The sequence below is a fragment of the Myotis brandtii genome, unplaced genomic scaffold (assembly GCF_000412655.1).
Source record: "Myotis brandtii unplaced genomic scaffold, ASM41265v1 scaffold154, whole genome shotgun sequence".
Taxonomy (NCBI): Eukaryota; Metazoa; Chordata; class Mammalia; order Chiroptera; family Vespertilionidae; genus Myotis; species Myotis brandtii.
In genome coordinates this window covers 8,970,451-8,988,839 of record NW_005355584.1, presented here as the reverse complement: position 1 = coordinate 8,988,839, position 18,389 = coordinate 8,970,451, and the positions used below count along the sequence as shown (strand labels likewise).

Here is an 18,389-nt window from a genome sequence, read left to right as displayed (position 1 = left end):
CTAGTCTTTTTCACCACTGTAACCCTATACTTGACACAGTTTCTGGCACCTTGTAGATATCAGTACTTTGTGTTCAACTGTTGAATATTCAAAGTAAAACCTCTCCAAGTTGCCCTAGTATGTAGAAATAGGAATTTTTCAAACTGAAATGGTATGAGGATTGTTTAAGCACAAGGAAGATAACACACCCAGACAAATGTTTAGTTTTCCCTCCCTCTAAAAACCATTCCTTTTACCTCTCCGGGCCACTACTCTTGTGGGAATATCAACCTCCCCCTCAAGGCTCAACTAGACTGAACAGAGCCAAGTAGACCAGTGGGAAAGGTCAGGCATCATGGATTCTTCATTCTTGTAGATAATCTCTTTCTAGAGGCTTTAGTCTGCAGAGAGCCTGAAGTACATTTTTAAAAGGGATTACCTACCTCTGAGGATGATAGATACTCAAGCATCTACAATGAGAGGTTTATCACAATGGACTCTTGCTATACCTGACACAGATCTACTCCTCCCACTAGAACTCTGAATTATTTTGCTGGAGGCTACAACATTCTGAGCAGTTTGTTGGAAGTTGACGGCAGGTGGGGATAACTCACCCGGTACAGGCTTAGCAGAGCTGAGCCGCTGCAGCTTGTTGGGCAAGCCTTTGATGCAGACTGGTTGGACGGGTTCTGGATCTACAGAAGAACCGGTTTGACGGGCCTGTTATGCCAACATATTCTGGTTTGATTCCATGTTCCACAGACTGTAGAAACCTGCCCAGCCAGTTAAATGAAAGACATATTAGGTTATCCATTGCACATTGTATATAGCTTAGATGCAGCAGACTTCTTCCACACAGCAGTACTGTCTAGCAAACTCTAGCGTGGTCCAGAGAGGTGGTTTCCACTGGTTTACTGTTTAAGTTCATAGCTTCAGGGAAAGTCAGCAGTGAACCACCTTCTGCTTTTGACCAAGAGCAGAGGTTTTCCAAATAAACTGAAGGGTAAGTTAATAAATTGCTTTTATATTTCTCAATTTTCTCTGCAATTTTGGAAGCTTAAGTGATGTTTCAGAAGATGTCTATTTTTTAACATAATACCTGCATTATACCTTTTATGTAAATTAGATATGGTTTTATAACACTTGCATATATGTTCACTGACTTATTTGGATGAAGATTATAATGCACTTTTGCTATACTTTTTTGTAAGTTGGATATGGTTATAGCCATTTTAAAAGCTGAGTTGAATAATTTTGCTAAATATATTTCATCTATTAGTAATTCATCTTAAGCCATCTACTTCTTTGATAATATACTATTATGTTTTATGGGCTGTTGCTATACAGTAACAATTTTAAGTGGTAAATCTAATTGTGGATGAAATAATAATTGCTTTTTTAAGGTGGAAAAAATGATGGTGTCCTCTTGGTGATTGTAAGTACATTAAGAGGAACAATTCACAACAAGAATTGGGGATTGTACAAAATAAAGATGTGGAATCTGGTAACTGATTAACCATTGGAGCTCAAAGCACTTACTGAGTTGAATAGAAAGGAATGAAGACAAGTTTTTGTCATGCCTTATTACATCTGAAAAATTTCTGGGGTTAAAGAAAATTTGGATCTTCCTTCTTTATATTTTAAAATAATTCTTTTACATCTTTCATGGATCCAATTAATTTATTTTAGTTTGTCTCATTTAAAATAAAGTTTACCAACCCCTTTAGATTTATTTTTGCATACCAAACTACCCCCTTAATATTAGATCAAATTCAATGTACAAATCTTCTGGCATTCAATTTAACATAACAGTTAACATATGAATTTATCTGGAAATTAAAATACCTTTTTAAGCAGATTTATACTGAATAGTCTCCTGTCAAGAGCTTTTGTAGACCATCTTAATATGACTTTCCCTTGAACTCAACAAGACATGTATTCTTTTCATTGTCCCTAGAATCCTCACTTTGTTTTTATGTTCAAACTCAAAGGCTATTAGGGTTTCTTCAGGATGTGAATAAATAATTTTTTAAGTGAGAATAAATATTCAGATGAGATTTCATTTGCAAGGAAATCCTTTGGATGCTTTTTAATCCTACTCTCCAAGTCAATTCTGCATAAAACTTCAGATAATTCAGTTAGACTCCTAAAAAGCCATGTAATGTTGAATCTTCAAAAGGAATGTGCTGATTCAGCAAACCAAAACAAAAAAGTCTTTTTACCATAAACTGTATTCTGACAATTTGGGGAGAATAGAATAAAAAATTTTAGTTGGTTGAATTTTTCTCTTTTCAATTAGTTTTCAGGCAAGATATGGGTATATACCAATAGACTATACTTTTAGTATTTCTAGTGAATCTATTATATATAGTAATGTACATTTTTTTAAACCATATAATGTTTAAATACAGGGCTTACTGTTTGAAAATAAACTTAATTTAGGGTTACAATTTATTTATTATTGTTTTATGTTTATGGTTTTGAGGAAAACTACTTAGGAACTAGACATATCTTTTCATATCAAATCTATAGGTAATATTTAAAGCCTAACTCTACATTTTAGAGAGGGATTCTATAGTTTTCATTTAATAGGATTTTCAGTTTTAAATATATGAAAAAATAACTTTTATGTATTTTCCATAAATTGATTCCTTTAAAACATTGATACACTGTGATGTTTTGATTAAAATTAAGGCTATATACACTTATCAATCAAATTAGGAGTCTGTGTTTTTGTACATGTGTGTATTTGTGTTTTATACAGCCCTTCATTATGTCAGGGCCCAGGTCAAAAAGTGGTCTACTCACTTAAAAATCTTTTCATTCTTTAAGTCTAGTTGGGAATGCATTCCTTTGTCTTTATCCTAGCCACACAGTTTCATACAATGACTCTTTTTGTCAACAATGCTAAGTTTCTTAACAATAATAACCTCTTTGCTTCCTGAGTACCTTCATGTGTTTCCTATCAAAAACACTTAGAATCATAACATTTTTGAGCTAGGACTCTTAAAGATAACTAATGAATCCAACACCTCATTATTTGAGTTGAATGAAAAGCCTCAAAATATGCTAAATTACTACAAACAAGCTAAAGGTAGATCTGGAACCAGAACATGTTTCCTCAACACCAGCCCAGACTAATAATTTTTTCACTACTCTATATTGATTCTTCTGAATGCTACATGAAATCTAATCTATGTTTTCTAAAGAATTTGTAAAAAAATAAAAATGTGTTATAGAGTTACATTAATGAGTCTTTGCTGAACTAAAAAATTATTTGCTTTTCTATTTTAATCTATATCATTATTATCCCCAAACTTTTTTGGTATAGTGGCTGAATTTATTGGAGTTGCCATTGATAATGAAAGTGACTGCCATTTCAAATCCTAATCTCTTAATGCCATTGTAAAATTTTATATCAAATTGATAAGTGTTTCACATTCCTTCATATTTGTGGGTCCTATTGTCATTTTCTGACTTAATATTGTTTTAAACTATCTCAACTGTTTATTTTCTTAGAATAGATGTATGTATTTTTGTATTGTTTTAGTCACTCTTACATGGATATAGTTTAGGATTTTCCAAAAAAGCCATCTAAAGTTTGGTTAGAACTTCAATAAGGTTATGAAGACCAGAATTGCAGGAATCAAAACCCCTGTTAGAGATGATAGAACATGTTATTTAAGGAGTAAGCTCTTACTACAGTGCTTTGCACACAAGTGCTCAAAAATGCTTTAAATGTTTTTAACTTGAGGAATTCCAAGGAAATGGGATTACAGAAAGCTTGAGAACCAAAGGTTCAAAAATTTCAACTCTGACTCCTAGAACTAAATGTTAATTCTCCTAACTTCTTTATCTTTTCACAGGGAAAATCCTACCTGAGGAATGCTTCTAAATTTGGTAAATTTAGTTCAGTCCAAGTGACTGTGGAAAATAATCACTACCATTTGTTTCTTAACTTTACAGTAAAGAGAAAGGATAGCATGTTGAAAAACATATGAGTTTTTGAGCCAAACTGAAATGGGTTTGAATACTGACTCTGCTACAATCTAGTTTACCCAAGGGAATTATTGAAACCTCTGAGTTCTCTTTTCTCCATCTATAAGTTATGGAAACGACTACCATTTTCTAAGAGTTGTTGGAAGAATTACATGATTTATTGTATAAAACACTCAACACAGTTCCTAGAGCATAGTAGGTGCAGCAAATGTCAATATCCTTTCCACCCTATTAATAGAATTTATAATAAATTTCAACAAATAGCTTGAGTAAGAGAAGTCAAAACTTAACTTAGAATATACATTTTATTTTTATCAGAGATATAAAAATTAAATCAGCAACCTTGGAAAGCATTAAGATTTAATATTGAAAAATATTTAACCTTATTAAATTAAAAAATTAGAAAACCCATGTAAGTTAATCCAATTAAAGAGTCAAGAAACCATTGTCAAACATATTTTGAGAGCAATACATCAAGGTAATAAAATGTTTAAATAATTTTTTAAATTCAAATTCAATCATCTCTATACCAAAGAAAGGAACTTTCAAATAGATAGACTAAATTACACCTTACTTGTGCCTAGTATCTGAGTTTTTCAAAGGCATTTTATATCTATTATCTTATATGACATCAAATTAGTTGTCCAAGGATTTCTATTGGTCTAAGAATTGTGCTCTTTCTACTATCAATTGAATTATTTCTTCAGGGCTCTAGAATATGTTTTTTTCCTCCAAAAGATTCTCTTCTAAATTAAATTTATTGTAGGTCAGTATTAAATCATACTGTATTTCCTTGATAGTAAATGATAGGGAGAGTGGGTTCAAAATGTTTTGGGTGTAATAAGACAGAATAGGATTTAACATTTTCTAAAAATAATATTAAATTAGCCTCAGACTCATTAATTGATTAGGAAATGGAGTTAATGAACAAAGTTCATATGCAAGATATTTAAGAAATGTATGTCATTCATCAGAAAGAAGTTCAGAAGAGTATGACAAAACATTCTAAAACCTAAGAGCAGGAAATGACTTGATATTAGAGCCAACAAATAGATCTACTTCTAACACAAACTGCTCTTATTGAGCTCTTGCAGTCAACTTTAATTTCCTAAAAGATGTTTAATTGCTATACAAATAAGCTTTGTGCTAATAATATAATTTGAATTTATATCCATGGTAAATGAATTGTTTTTCCTCTTACGATTAAAAAACTTGTATGCAGGTGATATACCTAAAGACAAAATTACTACTTACCAATTAAGCCTACTAATTATACATTCTTTTTTTTTTTTTTAAGAAAAGTAAGCAAGAATTTATTGACTGCAGCAAAAACACACTCAGGACAGTGAAACTAGGAAGGGCATAGAAGAAGCAACAGGAGAGCCTAGGCTGGGCAGTTTTGGCTCATAGGGAAGTCAGAGAAAACGAGGCCTTGGCAACAGGTTCAGGGGGTTAGCCCCCTGAGACCAGCTCCGCTGCCCATTGCTCCCCTGGTGGCAGGTCTCATGGGTCTCTCGGAGTTTAGGAAATACATGCCTGTAGGGGAAGGCAAGGGAGAAGGGAATGGCACAGGCATGCTACTAATTATACATTCTTATTAAAACTATTTTATTATATAATAAGCAATTTAATCTTATGTGACTATTCATTAAATTAGTATTTAACCTGCATTTATTTTCACAGATTTAGAGTGTTACTATAAACAACTGAAAAGAGGGCAGGGAATAACAAATCTCAAAGATAGTTTTTAAATGTTTCTATATAAATGTTTCTATATATAAAAGTAACCATGAAACTATTATCTTAGAAGTTATTATTATTGACAAAGTGAGATTATAACTTGCATGGCAAATTTTTAGTTTCAAAGTTCTATCTTAAGTCTATTTCCTTGGAAGTTCTTTGCCTACAGTTTCTACAATGATTCACATTAGGAGTGAGAAAAACTTCCAACACAAAAACATTTTAAATCTAATGAATTTCTGAATGAATCTTGAAACATTGAGAAATACAAGATCAATAACTTCATTCATTCACTTTTCTGAAATATTTATATTGTAATCAAATTTCAATAATATAAGAACTGAATAATAAATACCATCTACATAGCATTTTAGTGATCTGTTAAATTATGCTCTAGTCACTTTCCAAACAATTGTCTAACAAAATTTAAAACAAATATATGTTGCTCAGAAACAAGTATACTGTTTTTTAACTATAATACAGAGCTAACCACTGGAACCTGGCCATAGGCCAGAAACCTGTACCCTGAATCTAGAATTTGGTTATACCAGAACCTGGCTACAGGTCATTCAGTAGGGACAATTGTTCAGTCCATCCAGCATGACAACATCAGTCTCTTCCCACAGTTTTACTTTTTAGGATGTGTTTACGTCTTTGAGATAAATGACCTTTGCTAGTTCCACCAGTAAGCATATATTAAACACATCTAGTGTAAATTAAATTCTTAGCAGTTCCTTGGTACCATAACAAACCACATGTTAATACTGTTAAAACCAAGTAATCCTATATAATAAAAAGCCTAATATGCAAATCGACTGAACAGCGGAATGACAGGTGGAACGACCGGTCACTATGATGCGCACTGACCACCAGGGGGCAGATGATCAATGCAGGAGCTCCCCCCTGCCCGCAGACCCCAAGCCAACCAAGGCGAGTGCCAGCAGGGACCCCCCAATCGCTCTGCCAGTCTCCCCGATCGGCCCTGATCGCCAGCCAGGCCTAGGGACCCTACCTGTGCATGAATTTCATGCACCAGGCCTCTAGTATCAAATAAAATTTATACAAAGGAAGAGCACAGTGGCTCAAGTAAAAATTGGGTTATCCTTTTAATCTGACTTCTTATTGGTTTTAGCTCGATTTATTAGAACATATGATTAACAGTACTAATTCAATCTCTGCAGAGTCAGTTAGTTTTAATATACTTCATAGTCATAGATTACACCCAGCAGTATTACTACTGTGATCATGTACAATGTTTCTCAAAATGTAGTCTCTGGACCATCTGACTCACCTGGGAGATGCCTATTAAAAAGGCAGATTTCTAAACTCCATTTAGACATATCACATTAGAATCTCTGGTGGGTAGATTGTATGAATCTGTATATTTACATATTTTCTAGATTATGCTGATGCCCACTAAAGTTTGAGAAGCAACAAGAAAAGATTCTCTTACCTTTAAGAGACTGAGCAATAGTGTATGAGTTCTTTGAAATCCAACCATTATCACTATCAGAAAAATAGCCTAAAATGAACATGTTCAACCAATTTGGAGTCAGCATTAACATTTTAACAAAGTAGTACATAGAATTAATCTAACTCCCATCCATGCATACAAACTTTCAAAAATTAAATTTTCCTCCTAGCCAGTTTTCTCAGTGGTTATAACATCAGCCCACAGACTGAAGGGTCAAGGGTTCAATTCTGGTCAAGGGCCACCACCTCTGTTGCAGGCTCCATCCCCAGCCCAGGTCAGGGTACATGTGGGAGGCAACCAATTGATGTGTCTCTCTCACATCAATATTTCTCTCTCCCTGTCTCTCCCCTTCCTTTTCACTCTCTCTATGGAAAGAAATCAATAGAAAAAATATCCCAGGGTAAGGATTAACAAAAAAGAAAAAAATGAAAAAAGTTAAAATTTCCATTAACAAAAATACTAAAATGGAAATCTCATGTTTAACCATGATCTCTTAGTTTGGGTTCTCTCTAGAACAGGGGTGGGCAAACTTTTTGACTCGAGGGCCACAATGGGTTCTTAAACTGGACCGGAGGGCCAGAACAAAAGCATGGATGGAGTGTTTGTGTGAACTAATATAAATTCAAAGTAAACATCATTACATAAAAGGGTACGGTCTTTTTTTTTTTTAGTTTTATTCATTTCAAACGGGCCGAATTCGGCCCGTGGGCCGTAGTTTGCCCATGGCTGCTCTAGATTATGTGCAAGTTCTTTATTGGGAAGTCATCCCAGGGAACAGTTAGTTATGTGCTTTAATTAGGGAACAGAAGTGGGGGATTAGGAGAGAGAAATGGGGAGGGAGGGAAGGCCAATACAAGAGTGCATTCTGGAGTTCATCCCCTACTATGGGCAAATTGGTACCTTCTTAGGAGCCATGAAGCTAAAGACATGCAAGAGGAGCATTTATCCACCAGTCTGACTTCTATCAGTTAAGTGATGCCTCATGAGTTATTAATTTCCTCACACTTTCAGGTTCTGCTTCTATTTCCAAAGGTTTCAGAGAAGCCCCCAGAACAGAAAGTCCAGGTGAGGGGCTGTCAGGTTTCCTGTGCTTGAATCTGGTTACAACTGCAATGATTGGAGTGAGCAGGTCCAAAAGGTGTCTAGTACATCACTATTACAGCAAAGATATGGTCTAAACACTTATTCCTTAGTTTACCGATATAATTTTAATAAACTACATAACTAAAATGGATTTTCTGAGAAATGAGTACAGCAATTTCTAATTGGAAGTGAGGAACTTTAGCCTATTTTTGTCCGATGTATTTGATCCATTCCCACAAAACCTGAGAAGATCTGAAACCTGATCTTCTGTGAGAAAGGTATTTTCTAATAAACTACATTTCATTTCCTGAATTTGGTTGCCAATTTTAAAAGGGTCAAACAGCAGCAAATGAGCAATTAGTATGTATTCTGAAAATACTTTGAGTCCAGTACTGATCTAAAGAATTTATTGTTTAAGTTTATATTGGTAAAACTTTAGTAAAAATAGATTGACTACATTGGACCCTCAAGTAACACTTCCTATTATAGTAAAACACAGAATTTTGAATAGAACAAGTTTGTCTTGGACTGTGTCCAAGAGGGTCTGGTTACAAAAAATAATTCATTATAACCTATAATATGATCCTAGAGCATGGCTCTGAAGAATACATTAGACGAAGGCTCTAGTCCAGTGGTTCTCAACCTTCCTAATGCTGTGACCCTTTAATACAGTTGCTCATGTTGTGGTGACCCCCAACCATAAAATTATTTTTGTTGCTACTTCATAACTGTAATTTTGCAACTGTTATGAATCGTAATGTAAATATCTGATATGCAGGATGTATTTTCATTGTTACAAATTGAAAATAGTTGAAGCATAGTGATTAATCACAAAAACAATATGTAATTATATATGTGTTTTCCGATGGTCTTAGGCGACCCCTGTGAAAGGGTCGTTTGACCCCCAAAGGGGTCGCGACCCACAGGTTGAGAACCGCTGCTCTAGTCGAATAGATTAAAAATAGAAAACCAAACAGTTACGTGCTTTAATTAAGTAAATACCATATTAGTTTGCATGATAAAACTAGTTTAGCTAAATAAGAAACAGGTGTAAATAAAAAAGAAGTCTATCTCTTCATTTAACTTGAATTGTTAAAATAATTAGTATTTGAGTTTTTAAAAATAAACCTCCTTTTTAAAAAATAATATATTTTTATTGATTTCATAAAGAAAGGGAGAGGGAGAGAGAGATAGAAATAACAATGACAAGAGAGAATCATTCATTGGCTGCCTCCTACACACCCCACACTGGGGATTGAGCCCGCAACCCGAGTATGTGACCCGACCAGTTGCACCGTGACCTCCTGGTTCATAGGTTGAAGCTCAACCACCAACCCACACGACCTAACCCTCTTTCTTAGAAGATGGTTAAATAAGCTAATGAATTGATAAGGATGAAATGGGGAAATTGGACTGAAGACAGCCTAGAAATAAGAAAAAGTGGGGATACACACTGCTGAACAAAGCCAAATAATAACAGATACTATTGTCAAAAGAAAGAATCAAATATAATCAGATATTTACTAAATTAGCTCAGATGACAATCAACTTGATACCAACACTTCCTTTCTTGGACTTGAAGCTGAGTTTATCATAAATCTCTGTTAAATAAATTATTTCTTACAACCACCAATTTCTGAAATAAATAAATTGGTTTTTCCTCCCTATGCAATTTTGCAGTTGGGCTAGATGATTTTTAAAGTCCCTTGGAATAAAATAAAATGGAAATAACAATAAAATAAACTACCTGATTTATTTAAACTTAATTATGTGAATCAAATAAGATATGTAAAAGCACTTAACAAATTTTAATTTAACCCCTTCTATAATTATAAATGTCTCACAATTTACATAGCAATTCAATATTCACTAACTATAATTTTGTAACTAGCAATTGGAGAGATCTCTATGATTGGCTGTAGCTCTTAAAACTATCTATGATTAATAAGAGTTTCTTATACTGTTTGGATACATACATATAATCATTCAGTCCTATCAACAATCCTGTGAAATACCCAACATATATATTAGTCTCTTCATATCATTCATAAACAACTGAGGCACAGATAAGTTAAATTACTTGCTCAATAGGATTATAATCAAAATTAGAATTCATCAAACCAATTAAGTGGAGCTTCTGCTGATTTTCCAATAGCAACCTATACAAATACATAACTATATACTTACAGTTTCCAGAATTCACAGTGATGCTCCAGAGCAGAACCTTTGCACATGCCTTCTGCTCCCAATAGGCAAGGTTCTTCTTCCACCACTCTGCTTGCTCAATAGGCATGCTGCTTCAAACTTCTATGAAGTCTTACAACAACTCTTTTGGACACTGTAACCATGAATATTCTCATTTTTCAATTGGGGAAATAAGACTTGTCTAGAAAAAAAGCAGATAATCAGAGATAGGGCCAGAGCTTAAACCCTGGTCCTATCTCCCAGCTCAGGACTTACCAAGTATCATATGCTGGGAATGTGGCTATATGCCATCACTGATTGTAGAACACACAATTGTCACAATTTTTTGGAGCACTTCCTGCACTGGTCCCTTCTGAGATTACAACATAACCCAAGGTCCTTTAATCTATTTAGTTTTAAACTTACTTTATAGAAGAATCCACAGCTTGGGATTCTCTAGATTTGAGAAAGGCTAATATGAACATGTTTGCCAATTCTAAGTCAATTTATATTCATCTCTCAAATATCTACACCTATTATAAGGCAAATAAAAAGGCACGTGTGCCATAATTACTATGAAATACAATTATTAATGCAAAAAATCTAAAAAATGAACTGAGATTAATCCATATAATAGGTGCTTCACTCCAACCCTGACTGAGTCCTTTTAGTAACCTCATAAAATGTAAAGCTTTCTGAAGTAAATAGAAAAATGTACCGGAATTGCCTATAGGTAATAGGAATTTTTAATCAAAATTCGGAAACTTTATTTGGTTATTTTCTCAAAAATATTTTCTAAATTAAAAAATTTAAAAGCACAGGATGTTTTAAATAAATGTACTACTCAAAACTAGTAGGGTATGCTGCAGAGAGCATAGCTATAGGATTTATAGCAAGGAGATTGGGTCTGAAGTCTTGGATCAACTTATCTATTAGTTTGTACATATAATGCTAGTCAAACCACCTAATTTCTCAACTTCTCTAGAAAGATGAAAACTGGTCCTGCTCTAATTTTATGACAGTTATATTTAGCTTCAAAAGAGAAGATATATAGGAAAAGCACTTTGTTTCTTACCATCACTAATTGTTCCTGCATCCATTTCCTGTCAGTATAAAACAAACTACTTCTAAACTCAGGAATTTCAGAGTACTATCAATAAATCAAATAATATTATTGCTTATATTAGCTATACCATAATATTATTTTTTTAAAAGTTTAGATAGGTCTGTACATAGTTGAGAAGGAAATACTCCTGACTACAAAAGGTCATTTTAAAAATGACCTTTTTTTATTAGTTTATACTTCAAATTCCTTAAAGCTTCTGATCATATGATTTATAACCAAAACCAGAACATTTTTTAGAGTAAACAGGAGCCCTATTAATAATTAGCCAGAACAACAGATATTAACCAGAACAGTTGCTGGTAAGCCAGGGCATATGGTCACTTTACATAAGCAGGCTAGATTTGAGAAAATGAAGTCTGTTTATTTCTGCTTTCACATCCATAAAAACATAGTTTGTAAAAACTATAGTTTAAAAAGTCATCTACAAATACAAATTGTCACCAAGGGTGTGAAGTGAATTAAAGCATAATTTAATTTCACTATATATTTCTAATACTTCTGATTATAACTTAAGTAAAGTTGGAAAGTATTGGCTGAAACCGAAGGTCTCCTCTAAGAATTTTGGACGTAAAACATTTTTGGAAAAGTAACTATCAAAGCTGCCTTAACCTTAGACTAATATTGGATTAAGAAAATCACAAATCCAATATTTAAACAAAGTCTATCTTTCTCGTGTGTAGTTAGAATAGGGAAAAACTGGGGGGGAGGGGGGTGGGCAGGAAGGGGTAGTGAGCCTGTTTGAAGACATATCATCTATATAATTTGTGAGGCATGAATACATTAAAAATCACAACTATTTTTCAGCAGTGAAGAAATTTATCAATTCAGAGGGAAAAATTACCATTTAAGATGTGAATCATTATTTTCTTATAAATGGACAATGTAATGAATATTAAGCGTGTTTGCTCTTATGAACCTAGCAGGGAATGCTTTAATTAATAGACTCCAAGTAACTTGTTCCTTGAGTTAACTCTTCATTATATATATACTAGAGGCCCAGTGCACAAAATTTGTGCACTGGGGGGGGGGGTGTCCCTCAGCCTGGCCTGTGCCCTCTCGCAGTCTAGGAGCCCTTGGGGGATATCCAACTGCCATGGAGATAGGAGAGGCTCTCGCCACCGCACCTGCACTCGCCAGCCTTAAGCCGAGTTTCCGGCTGAGCGGCACTCCCTCTGTGGAAGTGCACTGACCACCAGGGGGCAGCACCTGTGTTGAGCATCTGCCCCCCCCCACAGGTGGTCAGTGCACATCATAGCAACCAGTCATTCTGCCGTTCAGTCGATTTGCCTTAGCCTTTTATTATATAGGATATTTTTTACATTACTGTAAATAAATGCTATTCCCACAGCTTCCATATTGGTAGCACTATACATATGTACATAAGAAATGCAGCATAATACTATACTTACTAGATAAAAGGTAAAGATTAGTTTTTCAAGATTCCCAAAATATAATCCATTTTTTTACTCTAGAGTTGTGATAACTCTTAAATTCTTTTATCATCTCTATAGCAGTTAAGCTCTGAGGTTCTTATAAATTCTGGTGTCTAACAGCAGTGTTAAGTATTAATGCCAATCCCATAAATGCCAGAGCTAACTGTCTAACAAAAGTCCTGGGCTTCATAAACCTATATGCATAGGTATGAAATATTGCCCAAGCAGCCACTGTATTACAAAAGATGTCCCTTTCCATACATAATGAATTACTTTGCAATGACATCATTAACATTTTTTTGGTCAGCTCACCATCATTTAGAGCTAGGCAAGTACTCAATTTTATAGTATACTATACTATCTTCACCAAATATAAAAAGACTAGAGGCCTGATGCACGAAATTCGTGCAAGGGGCTCGGCTCTCACAGCTGTGGCGTGGTGGCTTGCCTTGGCCCTTGCAGCCCCAGCTTTGTCCAGAAGGATGTCCGGAAGGACGTCCAAAAGGTCGTTCGGCTTTCCTAAATGGGCAAAGTATGTATCTAGTAAAATTTTGCCCATTACTGATGTGAAATGAAGTAGCTAATTGAATTATATTTAGAAACACAAACAAAAACTACTTTAATAGTTTATAAAAAGGAAATGAAGAAGGTATGACTATGTAGTGAAAATCAAAATAAATAAAGGTTCTTTATCTAAGTTGGAAGTTGGCCAGACTCCATGAGGCTAATTTTTCTGATTGAAAAGCCATGTATAATCTTTAATGTGTACTATGGCACTTTAATGACTGCCTAAGACTGTCAAAATAAAAAGTGTGATACTGACACCCTTCATGAATGTTAAATACATCTTTTAAAACAATTAAAAAACTTCTAAACCTAACTGGATCTTGGCACATCAACTCAAATCACAGACAAAGCATTTTGGCACTTGGGGCAAGATCACTAATTGGTGTATATGCCTACCCCCAAACAACACTTAGTAATTACTGTAAACAACTTTAAAAAATTAAACCAAGTGTTCCAGTTGACAAAATGTTGACAGTTAACATAATTTTCTTTTATCTTAAAGTCTTATTTCTCAAACAGCCTTTTGTCTTATTCTTAAAACAGTTCATCCGCTGTTCATTTTGAAGGTGCTGAACACTTTTATGTAAATATTCATAATGGGTTTAGTCACTTACTTTAAAATTTTTGCCTGAAGATACAGGCCCTCAGTGCTGGGAGAGGAGGGGAATGGGATGATGTAGGGAATGGGAAAGAGATGGGAAATGCCCAGCACAAATAACCAGCTCTGTTATGGTTCTTCAGATAAATCACATAACCTCATTTGTTCATTATACAGTATATACTAGGTTTGTGTGGTCCAATACAGTAGCCACTAGCCACATGTGGCTTTGAGCATTTGAAATGCAGCCAACCAAACTGCGATGTGCTGTACAGATTATATACACATCCAATTTTTAAGAATCAGTATGAAGAATGTAGAAAGTCTCAATAAATTTTTGTATTGATTACATGTTGAAAAAATATTTTAGATTTTTTAAATTTATTGATTGATTTGAGAAAGAAACATCGATTTGTTATTCCACTTATTTATGCATTCATTAGTTGATTCTTGTATGTGCCCTGACCAAGGATCAAACTGGCAACCTTGGCGTATGGGAACAATTCTCTAATTAACTGAGTTACCTAGCCAGGGCTATTTTAGATAAATTTAATTACATAAAAAATATAGTTAATTTCATCTATTTCTTTTTACTTCTTTATTTTATTCTTTTATATATATTTTTTCATTTCAGAGAGGAAGGGAGAGGGAGGGAGAGATAGAGACATCAATGAAGAGAGAGAATCATTGATCAGCTGCCTCCTGCACGCCCCCCACCGGGGATTGACCCCGCAACCTGGGCATGTGCCCTGACTGGGACTAGAACCGAGACCTCCTGGTTCCATAGGTCAATGCTCAACCACTGAGCCAGGCCAGTTGGGCTCTTTTTGCTTTTTCAAATGTGGCTACTATATAGGGTGCCCCCAAAAATGTATGTGCACACTTTGAATAATTATAAATACAGTGTTTATTAAAATACATTTCACCAGGCAATTTTTAAACAAGCATCATAAGCCTCCAATGGGTTTTAAGTATGCTGGGACAATAAAATCCCAGCCCTCAAGATGGCAGCATTGGACCTAGGATGGCTGGAGTCCCAACTTCTGTTGCCCTTGAATGGAAGCAGCCTCATCTTTTTATCACAATATAATACAAGTATTCATTTTCTAAGTACTGAAAAGGTTTGGGAAACATTGTTCTAATCAAGAAAGAAAGGAAAGGAAGGAAAGAAAAGAGAGAACCCCAATATTACGAAAGGTTCAAAATAGCTGCTTCTCTGTTAAAGTAGTTTTCTCACTTCTTTGGGACTTCATAATATTTTCTACCAGGTAGGGAGCATATAGCTCCTTATTGGTGACAAATATCTGTGTGTATGCTCATCATTTCCACTGTTAAATTAATCATAGTATAATCTCATAAGGAGAAGCTAAGAATTGTGAATAGGTTCAAAGACTTTCATCAAAACATGAGAAATGGGAATCCCTCAAGTGATGCCCAATTCATTTACCCACAGAGTACCTCCTTTATGGCAGGCACTCAGGTAGTTTCTGAAGTAAAAAGATTGTGACATCACCCTAGCCGGTTTGGCTCAATGGATAGAGCATCGGCCCACTGACTAAAGGGGTTCAGGTTTGATTCTGTTCAAAGGCATGTAGCTCAGTTGCAGGCTCGATCCCCAGGCTGGGTGGTGGCAGGCAACCAATTGATGTATCTCTCTCACATCGATGTTTCTCTATCCCTCCCTCGTCCTTCCACTCTCTCTGAAAATCAATGGAGAAAATATCCTCAGGTGAGGATTAACAAAAATAAAAAGGTTTTGACCTCAAGAAATTTACAGTCTGCCTGGGCAGGTGTCGCTCAGTGGTTGAGCATTGACCCATGAACCAAAAGGTCACTGGTTCAATTCCAGATCATGGCACATGCCCTGGTTGCAGGCTCGATCCTCAGTAGGGGGAGTGAAAGAGGCAGCCTGTGGATGATTTTTCTCTCTCATCAGTGTTTCTCTCTGTCCCTCTCCCTTCCTCTCGCTCTAAAAATCAGTAACATTAAAAAAGGATTAATTAAATAATTTAAAGTATAATAAATGTAAGATGGGAAGGTACATAGTGCTCAAAGAGTATCTAATAGAAGAGACTATTAAAACAAGATAAAAGGATTAGTAATCACTAGGCATAGGGTGGGGAAAGGTTTGTTTCAGAATTCCAGACAGAGGCAACAGCATGCAAAGCCCTAGGATTAACAGGCCAGTGAGGCCAGAGGGCAGAAAATGTTTGGAAATGAACCTGGGGAAGCAGTAGAGGCAGTTTAAAGGGCTTTCTTCAGGATAACAGTAAGCCACTGAAGGGATTTAGGCAGCATAGTGCCATCATCAAACTTATTTTTCAAGATTATAGTAGCTATAGTGTAGAGGGGTGTTCTCAAAGTAGGCAAAACTTAAATGGGAGAAGATACTAGATTTTAACTTTTTCTCATCCTTTAAAAAATGTCTTTAAAATATGTGTTATAATAGTCATCATGTATTAGCTCAGATGTATTAATAAGGGCTAGTTTTTACTGAATACATACTACCTATCTGAACGCTCTACTAAGCAGTTTACATAGTTAACTCATTTACTCTTCATAACTCTGTGAGGTTGGTACTATTATTATCCTCATTTTACAGATAAGAAAAATGAGACAGGTTAAGGTCACATAGGAAGTATTAGAGCCAGATTCAAAGCCAGGATGTCTGGCTCATTAGATTATATGCCACTTTTCAGCAATACATGTATACAACTTAAAAATACACATGAATTGAGAATAGATGCTTAAAACTTCTCCTGAACACCAGTTTAGGTGGGGTTATTGGTTGGGTGGATATGAACAGCAGACTAGGTGAGATAATGGTATCCTGAAATGTGGGGGTAGTAATGAAGAGAAGGGGATGGATTTGGGAGATAACTGGTGAGTAAAATGGACAGGACTTGGTGATAGACTGGGTACGGGGGTGAAGGGAGAAGGAGCCAAGGATGATTCTTTTGATTCCGACTTACATAAATGGATTGGACAATGAAGCCGCTGACAGAGGCCAGAGCAGCAGGTTAGGCCATTCAGTTATGATAGTTTCTCTTTGGAACACAAGTACACTGTCCTTTCAATGTGGCATTAAAAGACAAACTGATTACAGGGTCTTTCCATTTGTAACAAAACTCTCCATTTGCATTACAACATTTTTACAAGCAATTATGCTTCCTACGTTGCATTAAAATTGTCATGGTCAAATTTTCACCCATTTTCTCTAAAGGTGAAATGAATTAAGTCATAAAATTTGGAAGTGGATGATGTTTGCTATAATAGGGCAATGAAAGTTCAATAGTCCTCTTCTTTAAAGATACCAGTGTCCTATAGGATTGCTAAAACGGTTCAGGAGCATCCTATTATGTTCCATCACAAGAAGTAAGCTGTGATATTCATTCTTGAAGATAGACAGTGATTGGAAAAATTACTTGTACATTTTGTATTTATGATTTTCTAAATACTACTTAACCTTTAAAGTTTATAATATTGCCCTATGTCTTCCTCCCAGGTCTTAGAAGAATCCCAGAAAAGAATTGAACTGGTTTAACAGATACTGTGATTCTACTCTATTCTGTTTATTTCCTTCAACTTCATTTGTAGAATTTCTAATGCTAAAACGCTTCTTTCAGAAATCAAGATAAATAGGAAAACATACTAACAGTTCGAATGTTACTAGCCACAGGAAATGTTGATTTAAAAAAACACTAAATTGGGTAACTCAGCTGGTGAGAGCGTCATCCGGATACACCGAGGTTGCGGTTGGGTCCACCAATGACTGCACAGAGGGTTGCGACAACAAAATCGATGTTCCTCTTGCCCTCTCTCTTCCTCTCTCGCTCAAACAAAACAAAACAAAACAAAAACTAATCTATTGCTCCAACAAATAATGCTGGTCATTCGGTCTCATATTTCAGGTTCTCCAGAAACTTTCCACCTAACCTCAGCAAAAGAGACATCGTTTTGCTGCCGGGTCCGGCCCATCACCGAACTGCAGGTAACAGTGGCAAGGCGGCGAACTGCGTTAACTAACCCTCCCCTCCCTGCTCCGTTCATTTAACTTCCCCTTTGGTGCAGGCCACTCAGATGCTTTCCCTGAAATGTGCTCAAGTCAGACACGTGTATAAATTCCGCGTCACACCAAGGAATCGATTCTTCCCAAACGAAACCTTGTGAGCTTCCTGCCCGGCGTCCCCAAAACGCGGCGGAGGT

At 35.5% G+C, this 18,389-nt stretch overlaps 1 protein-coding gene across 3 annotated transcripts in view; it reads left to right on the top strand.

Moving 5' to 3' along the window:
* The first annotated feature begins 18,100 nt into the window (after positions 1–18,100).
* RBBP8 (retinoblastoma binding protein 8) overlaps positions 18,101–18,389 on the top strand; it is a 77,496-nt gene continuing 77,207 nt past the window's right edge. For all 3 annotated transcript variants that reach the window (XM_014535939.1, XM_014535937.1, XM_014535938.1), the window contains exon 1: positions 18,101–18,174. The gene's annotated coding sequence lies outside the window, so the exon portion shown is untranslated. The remainder of the gene's footprint in view (positions 18,175–18,389) is intronic.